The sequence below is a fragment of the Neolamprologus multifasciatus genome, chromosome 14 (genome assembly GCF_963576455.1).
Source record: "Neolamprologus multifasciatus chromosome 14, fNeoMul1.2, whole genome shotgun sequence".
Taxonomy (NCBI): domain Eukaryota; kingdom Metazoa; phylum Chordata; class Actinopteri; order Cichliformes; family Cichlidae; genus Neolamprologus; species Neolamprologus multifasciatus.
In genome coordinates, this window is record NC_140452.1 from 10,618,856 (window position 1) to 10,628,422 (window position 9,567).

Here is a 9,567-nt window from a genome sequence, read left to right on the forward strand (position 1 = left end):
AGACAATGCTATTGACCAGACCTCATACCACAGGCTATACCCAGGCGAATCTACACCTAATCTGAATGGTTTACACAAATAGGGTTAAGAGTAATTGTCTGCATGATAACTTGGTCACCTATAGCATCTCAAAGTTTCTGACTTCAATCTTCAACCTGTTGGTAGACAGCTCTGAACACCACATCCAGAACACCTTGGACCTTGCTGAGAAGGTGAGAGATGACATTATGGAGGTAGGTGAAACAATGGCCTTGCATGATGTTACATCACTCTTCATTTGCGTTCCAGTCACTGAAGCGCTGGAGAGGAGCAACAGGACTGTTATGACATGCATAGGTTCTTTCTTTTCAGCACCCTCTGCTGGTCATAGTGGGAATACTCACCAGCTTATATTTTGGTGGGGTTTTTCTGTGTTCCTGTGGGTAGAGGAAACAGGAAGCTGGTTGCTTGTTAGCCTGCAGAATATGTTGTTGCTCTTTAAAATGTTTCTGCCTTGGAGAGTTATTGCTTGTGAGTATTAATGTACAACATGTTTACAAGTTTATTTGGTGAATTTCTATTACAGAGATTTGTTTTTAGAAACCAGTTATTTCATCTGTTATGTTTATCTTTGAGGAAGCTAAACTCACTAAGTTGTATTGTGATCAATACTGAGTCGCTGTTGATTACACATACTATATAACAGTATAGTTCATATCCTAGAAGTGTGAGTTAAAAGGAAAAGACATCTTGTAACATTTACTTTGTGTTTGTTTTTAGTTTTACGGGAAGAAAAGGATGTCAATCATTGAACTACTAACGAAGTAAAAAGCCTTAAACTTACTTCCGCCTCCAATGTTCATTGAAACCGTTAGCTGTCTGTCAAGTTGGGCAAAGGACAGAACAAGGACTGTGTCTTAATTCCACCTACAGTGGCTTGAAAAAGTATTCACATTTTGTCACATTACAGCCACAAACATGAATCAATTTTATTGGAATTCCATGTGAAAGACCAATACAAAGTGGTGTACACGTGAGAAGTGGAACGAAAATCATACATGATTCCAAACATTTTTTACAAATAAATATCTTAACAGTGGGATGTGCGTAATTATTCGGCCCCCTGAGTCAATACTTTGTAGAACCACCTTTTAGGGTGTTTCTCTACCAGCTTTGCACATCTAGAGACTGAAATAGCCATTCTTCCTTGCAAAACAGCTCTAGGAACTAGGTCAGTTTAAAAAACAAAAAACAAAAAACAAAACAAAAAAAAAAACCTTCCCCACCATGCTCAATATTGAGATGTGCCAAAACTGGTTGATGTTTTTCAATTCCACCTCTTTTGAGAATACAGACTCCCTCTACACACCTCCACAGCAACTCTCTCTCTGCCATATAACCTTTAAGATCTTCCACAGGTGTCGGAGCAGCTCTGGGTAGCGCTTATACACAAGGTAGGTAGGGTATGCAACTGGGACCTCGGGAGGATGCTGACCAGGCTGCCTTGATGACCTCACACACCTCCTTCAAAATTGGCTCCATCAACTTAAGCTCTGCTGATGGTGGGACCGGGTTGATGAGAGCTTCATTAGGTCTCAAGTCTTGTTCCCTCAGTGGGTTACTCATGATGTGAGGAAAAAAATATTGATAAAGCTTATGAGACTTTTTAGGAACATTTAAACTGTTATATGATAGCCGTTGCCCAGTAAAGAAATATAGCAAAAAATGTAAATATGCAGCGTGCCCATGGATCACAAAAGGATTACAAAATGCATGTAAAAAGAAATATACCTTATATAGAGAATTTATAAAGAACAGAAGTAATGAAGCTACATTTTGAGGTGATGAAAAAAGGAATATTATGAGAAATTATTAAATATGAATAAAAATAACATTGAAGGGATTTGGGAAACATTAAATACCATCATTAAAAATGGTTCCAGGCAGTTAAATTATCCTTTGTATTTCATTAATAATGACAGAAATATTAGTAACATGAGTGATGTGGTTAATGAGTTCAATAAATTCTTTGTAAGTGTTGGACCAGTGTTGGCTGATACAATTCATAATATAAGAAATTGTGCAGAGAAAGAAACTAAACCTATTGAACGTAATACTCATTCAATGTTTTTAATGGTGGTAGAAGAAAATGAAATCATTGATATTGTTGGGAAATCATGAACAAAAAAATCTACAGACTTTGATGACATTGATATGGAATCGTTAAGAAAGTTGATGGCATCTCCAAACCCTTAACATACATTTGCAATTTGTCTCTACAAACTGGTGCATGCACAAATGAAACTAGCTAAAGTTTAAAAATGGAGATAGACACCAATTCACAAATTACAGGCCAATTTCTCTACTTTCACAATTTTCAAAAAGAGTGGAAAAGGTTTTAATTAATAGACTTGACAAATTTATAGATAAACATAAAATAATAATGGACAGTCAGTATGGTTTCAGACCAAATAGATCAACATCCATGGCATTAATGGAAATAATTGAAAATATCATCAACAATATAGATGAAAGACAATGCACAGTTGGTGTTTTCATTGACCTAAATAAAGCTTTTGACACAGTTAATCATGAAATATTACTTGATAAACTGGAATACTGTGGCATTAGAAGAGTGGTGCTAGAGTGGGTAAGGAGGTATTTGAGAGACAGGCAACAATTTGTGAAGATTGGTGAATATCAATCAGAGTGCCTGTACATTGTTTGTGGAGTTCCACGGGGTCAGTATTGGGACCAAAGCTGTTTATCCTCTACATCAATGATCTATGTAAAACATCTGATATATCACAGTTTATTTTATTTGCAGATGATACAAATATATTTTGTGCTGGAGAGAATTCATAGCAGCTTTTGGAAATTGTCACAAAAGAAATGATTAAACTGAAAACATGGTTTGACAGAAACAAGTTATAACTAAATTTGAAAAATCAACAACAACATTTATGTTATTCGGAAATTGTAAAAAAGATACTGGAGCAAAATTGTTAATAAATAATGTTGAAGTAGAGCAAGTTTCTCATACAAAATTTCTGGGTGTGATAATAGATAACAAAATCTGCTGGAAACCTCACATAAAGCATATACAAGCTAAACTGTCAAGAAGCATCTCTGCACTGAGTAAAGCTAAACATTTCTTGCCTTCCAAATCACTCTGGGTACTTTACTGTTTCTTATGCAATCTTATTTCTTATATTGTCATATTTGGAATACTGTTTGGAAATACATACAAAACCTCACTTCAACCATTATGTAAAATTCAGAAAAAAAAGCAATCAGGATGATTACTAAAGCAGGATTTAGAGACCACACTATCATTATGTTCTTGAAATGAAAAATTCAGAAATTTATGGATCTTATAAAATATGCAAAATTTGCAAAAATTATGTACAAAGCCAGATACAATATGTTACCAGGAAATATACAGAGTGTCAGGATCCTGGGTCTGAGCGACCCAGGATCCCTGGGCAGTTATGAATTATATTATTATTATTGTATGTGTATTTGGTGTTGCCGTCCTTCTCCCTGTTTGTGTGTGTGTGTGTGTGTGTGTGTGTGTGTGTGTGTGTATATGTGTTTCGGCGGGCGCCTTCAGGCCTGGTGGGTGTGGCCCTGCTGACAGTCTGACCACACCCGAAGCCACACACCTGCTGCTGATCAGGCCTCGTCGGGGGAGCTACTTAGGAGAGTCTTGGAGCTCCCACCGACGCGGGATCATTGCTTGAGACTCCACGTTAGTCACCCAGTTGTGCTTGGTTAGTGTGTGTGTGTGTGTGTGTGTGTGTGTGTGTGTGTGTGTGTGTGCCGGCGATTGTATGTGTCCTGACGGCTGCTTCTATTGTGTCCCCAGGAGAGGGGTGGAGTGCCAGACAGCAGCCAGCACGGCGAGTGCTGAGACACGGGAGCGGAGAGCACAAACACTGGGAGAAGACACGACACGGGAGTCTGGGGAAAGCACGGGAATTTATTGTTGTTTAGTTTCATACACTGTAAATAAACGCACTGTTTACACACAGAGCACCGCGCCTGGGTCCTCCTTCCCTACACCCCCACGGTCTGCCAGCCAGACCGCGACACAGAGGATGTTTTTGACAGAGAAGGGGACTATGAATTGAGGGGGAAATTAAATCTGAAGACTCTTAAAACACGAACAAAGGTTAAAACCTTTTGTGTGACTATTTGTGGGCTAAAACTGTGGAACAGTTTTACTGTGCACCTACAGCAAAAACTGCTTTTGGAAGAATATGAAACTGATAAAGTTGATGACCCATTGTATATATAAAACTATGCTAAACTGTATCTAAATTATCACTGTAGCTATGTTTATACATGTCATCCTTGTTTATTGTGTAGGGTAAGTGATGATGGGAATTAGGGGTAACAATGAATAGTTGGATTCAATAGAATGTTGAACATGGGGTAGGGATTAATAAGTATGTTATACTTCTTCCTACTCCATTTCAGACTTAATAATTGTCATTTCATGTCATTTAGACTCCTTTTTATTTTATTTATTTTATTTGTTTTGTTTTGTCTGAGCACATACGTGTGTGTATTTACATATATTCGTATTTGTACATGTAAATGCAAGTATGTGTACTTGTGTATATATTGCTTTTTCTGTATATGTCTGAAATAAAGATGCAATAAAATATGCTAATTTCCTAGCTCTCTCTCTCTCTCCCTGTCTCCTGTGCCACTCTGCTCTGCTTGATGGTGGTCATTGCTTCAAGCCTGCTGTCAGCATCTCTTTTGGCTACGGCTTGTATGATGTTGGCCACATCCTCATCAAACTTCTGCCAATCACTCCGTTTGATGGCTGAGGGCCACTTAATTCCCTGCTGTGGAACTACTCTATTTGGATTGGAAGACTCTGGTGTGTGGAGGGACTGGGCCCTATGGGGTGCGTCTCACCAGGTTCAGGACCTGTGCATTGCATCTCACTCTCCCGCTCCAAACATTTCATTCTCGCCTGATGGACCTTTATTCCACGCTGGTTCTTCCACAGCTTGCCACGGACACATGTCTTACTTATGGTCCTATCCATTACATTGGTCATTAACCTTGACTCTCCTAGGGATATCTCTAGCTTGTTGGGGTGCTTTCTCATGAAAACTGCAGACCAGGGAGCTAACCCACCCTACACTTAGAGCTGTCTTTCTCAGCCGCCATTTGTAGTAGTTATCAAACTGTTCTTGGTCGTCACCTTGTCTCTTCCTACACGTCACTGGCTCACCAAGAGCTTAACTATGCAAGAAACATATCCTGGATGCATCTAGAGTATGTTGAGGAGCATTAGGGACAAAACATAAAATAATTTTTGGCCACTCTTCAAGTGGCAGAATGGCAGGGAGCGATAAGTGGTTGATCAAGTATGCGTATTAACTGTGCTAACAGTGTTGAACTTTGATGATCACACAGATGCTCCCTGAGCAGCTCCCTTGTGCTGTGCTTTGCTCAAGGTAGCAGGAAACTGTTACCACCATTAAGTATTTAAATTACAAAATATGTGTAACTGTATTCCATTACAGTTACTGTTTTAAAAGGTGGTATTCACAATACAGTTACTTTGTTGAAATAAATGAATTACACAGCGGTATCACCTGGCAGGATGTGTACATAAACACAAAGAAGCATAGCTTTTTTTAATACAAGAAAAAAAAAAGCAGCCTCACAGAATATATACAGGAAAGCAAATTTCCTGTATGTTTTCAGGAAATGTATGGATGATTAATAATTTAACCATCTATTAATCCATTAATTCATCCAGTCTCTTCTGCTTATCCTTTTCAGGGTTGTGGGGGCAGGGGGCTAAAGCCTATAAAAATAATCATTGTTTATTATTATTATTTTTATTGCATATTGAACCAGTATTTTCCTGTGTGGTTTGATGAAATATGAATCGCAGAATTTATATTTCTGATGTAACTCAAATTATGTTTATTTTGCACAGGATGAAGTAGGCATAAGATTTTTCAGTACAAGAAAAATATTTTTATCTCTGAGTCCATAGATTAGAGGACTCAGGCACCTTGGAGCAATATTAAACATAATATAGTTAAAATATCGGACATTCAGAAATAAAGTGAAATCTATCTGAAGCACTGCAATTTCTATGAATGGGCACCACAGTTGAATGAGACAGAGCAGCAACTGGAAAGCATGAAGGATCACTGTTTTGAGTCCTTTATGCGTCAACTTCTTTTTCTCTCCTGATGCAGCTTTGGCCACTTTCATTATTTGAATGTATGAGTATGCAATAGTGGTGCCCATAATCAAGAAATAAAATTGATACACAGCTGATCGAACATGATCCTGCCATCTGTAAATAGTAAATGTCTCTCCACTACATATCATGGATTGCTTGTAGAACTTAAGTGAGGCAGAAGCAAAGAACATGGACAGAATAATTATACAAGGACCAGAGCTGACACCATGAATGATCAGGATACAGTACATAGTGCTGCGTGTGGAGCACAGCTGTCCATGACGCAGGGGCATACAAATGGCCACATAGCGCTCCAGAGTCATTGCTGTCAGAGTAACTGGTGTGACAATGAAGTAAAGAAGTACAACAACAGAGATAGTTATACACAACCACACTGGCATTGTAATTTCAAAATGGGTCAATACAAGTAAAACATCTGACAGCAATAACAAAACACTGTCTGACAGCAGTGTTATGAAAAATAAGATGTAACGTGCAGATGTGTGAAAACATTCCTTTTTAACAAAGATCACAATGAGTGACATGTTGATGCAAAGAAAAATTATTACCAGGATCTGTACAATAATGACCCGGTAGCTGATTGATCGCTGAAAAAAAACATATTTTCACTGAGTTGTTACCTGCCATAGAGAACAAACCTGTTTGAAGTACTTCTAAGCATTAATTAAAGTTTTGTTAATAAATGTAAGATTTTACTTTTAATAAAAATCAAAACTCAAAATCAAATCCAGTGGAGAAACCGCCCATTCTGTTCCAGAACCAAATGTCTTCTGCGTTCCCTACTTTTTTCATAGAAATGACCCTGTATCATTAATTTGAAGCTTACAGCAACTAAGAATGACAATTATACATGAAACTTCCTTCTACTGTGTTGTCATCATCCCCTAGTACCCATTCTCCACAGTATCGATGCCTCTAAATAGGTAATTGGTGGTATACTCAGGAGACTTTGCACTAAAGTCAACATAACAGATCTGAAAGAACTGAAAAGTTGTTGTTTGCTGTGAAGGTAATCAATTCTGTAGTTAATGCAACAAGTAAGACTACATCCTATTATTTTAGGGTTATGTCTTAAAAACTCCTACACTAATATTACTGTGACAGGTACGAGGCCTGTTTGTGAGGTATTCAGTTAAGTGAAAACTGTCCTGTCTTTCTTTTCTCAGCATTGTCTCTTTTAATCTGTTTATTATAAATGTAACGTGAGGGTTCACTAGATGGTTTGGAATCTCTCTGAATAATTAGGAACAGCAAGATGGAGACAGAAAACCTTTTCAGCAGCCTCTTTACTCTCAGCACACAGCAACAACTCACACTTCCTGTGTACCACCAACATGAATACTTCACTGGCCTCTCAGAAGCCAGGAAATCTTATACTCAGATCAAAACAGGGAAAACAACTAGGTGGATATAACACATACTTATTACTGCTTTGAACATGCATGTCTAAACATTCAAATGTGTAAACATGTAAATATCAAATCATGTAACCACCAAATAGCTACATAACTAGCTTCATAACCTTTGTAAACACCTCTTTGTATATCCAATTAGATTTAAATTTACTTCTACACTTTACATTTTCCTCCCCCCCCACATAAGAAATGTCCCCGTTTCCCTACAGAAAAGGAAAAACAACATGCTGTGAGGAAGGGGATAACAATAAAAGAACAGAAAAACCAAAAACAAGTTCAGTTCAAAACATAGTCCTTGAGGTATCTGGGAGGCACAACTTGACGTCTCCCACATCGCCGTGAAACACCAGATACTCGATGAGGAGTTGAGGGGACAATGTCTGATTGGTGTATCACCACATGGCCAGAGGGGGAAGTCGTTACAGTCTCAGACCGAGGAGAAGGGGACAAAGGAGAGTGGGAATGGGGTCGTGACTGGTTTAGAGGTGGTGGCTGGCAAACCTGAGGGTCTGATGAGGTTGCAGGGCGGCCCTGAACATTCCAGCTCCCTTTAGCTCCAGATTTTGAAGCTGTGAAGGGCATAGCACCTGATAATGCAGTCAATTGTGGAATCTGGGGCTGTACAAGTATGTCACCAGCAGGCGAGTTGGTTCCACCTTTAGGGACAGGTGCATTGTAAGGCCTGAGATGATTGTAGTGAACAATTTGAGTCTTGTCTGATTGGTTCAGGAGGTAACAAATCTTGTACGTGACACCAGGGTTTTCTCCATCTGTTCCAAGGCACTCCAATATCTCAAAGGGGCCCTTCCAATGTGGAGCAAGTTTTTGCTTTGCTGTAGTGGGGTCATTTAACCACACCAAGTCACCCGGAACATAAGGAGTGTGTTTGATGCCCCTATCGTACAGTTGTTTCTGCTGGTTGTGGGCACAATCTCTGTTCCATGCAGCAGTGCTGAAGGCAGACTGAAGTCTCTGAGTCAACTGGATGACGTGACGTAGTCAGCAGGAGAAGCAGAAGTAGATGATGCTGGCATGGTGATAGGCAACAGCATATTAGCAGGCATCCGTGCCTCATGTCCATGTGTGAGAAAGAATGGCGTGAACCCCGTGGTAGAGTGAGGACGGGTGTTGCCAAAGCAACTTGATTGAAGCAGTCATCCCATTCGCCAGGCTGCTGAAGGAGTAACTTAGCTAATTGGTCAATAAGTGTTCAGTTGAACCTCTCGACCATCCCATCACATTGAGGGTGATATGGGCTGGTCCGTGTCTTCTGGATGCCTAGCAGCTGAAAAAGGTGTTTCACCACGTCAGATTCAAATTGACGTCCTTGGTCTGTGTGCAGCATTTCAGGGACGCCATGCTGACAGATGAAGTTGTCAAACAGGCATTTTGCAACTGTTGTGGCACGTTGGTCTGGGATAGCATAGAGATTGACATATTTTGAGAAACAGTCTTGAATACCCAGCACATACCTGTTGCCACGACTCGTAATGGTGAGTTCAAGTATGTCAGCTGCCACCTTTTGAAATGGCTCCGCAGCAACAATTGTTTTCATTGGAGCTCTGTGATGAGGTGTGGGATTCCGTCTGGCATCAATGGAGTGCATTGTGTGCACCATATTCTGATGTCCTGTGACATGAATGGCCAGTAATATAGCTGCTGAGCACGTTTCAGGACCATCTCTGCTGATACATGACCGGACACTGGGTTGCCGTGCAGCAGCTGTAGGACAGTGTCTTTTAAAGATTCAGGAACAACCAACTGATGCAACACTGACTTTTGGGATGGGTTGAAAGCTCTACGACAGGGTAAGCCACTGTGAAAGGTAAGTCTAGAGTACTCATGCCATAGCACTTTTTCCTGAGGTGGGCATTTTTCATACACCAGTAGGGTGGTTTCCGACCCTTAGCTTTCCAGCCAATGACT

The 9,567-nt window shown here is 39.8% G+C and overlaps 1 pseudogene; it reads right to left on the bottom strand.

The window, feature by feature from the left end:
• Positions 1-5,813: 5,813 nt before the first annotated feature.
• Positions 5,814-9,321, bottom strand: LOC146503587 (odorant receptor 131-2 pseudogene; annotated as a pseudogene).
• Positions 9,322-9,567: the final 246 nt, after the last annotated feature.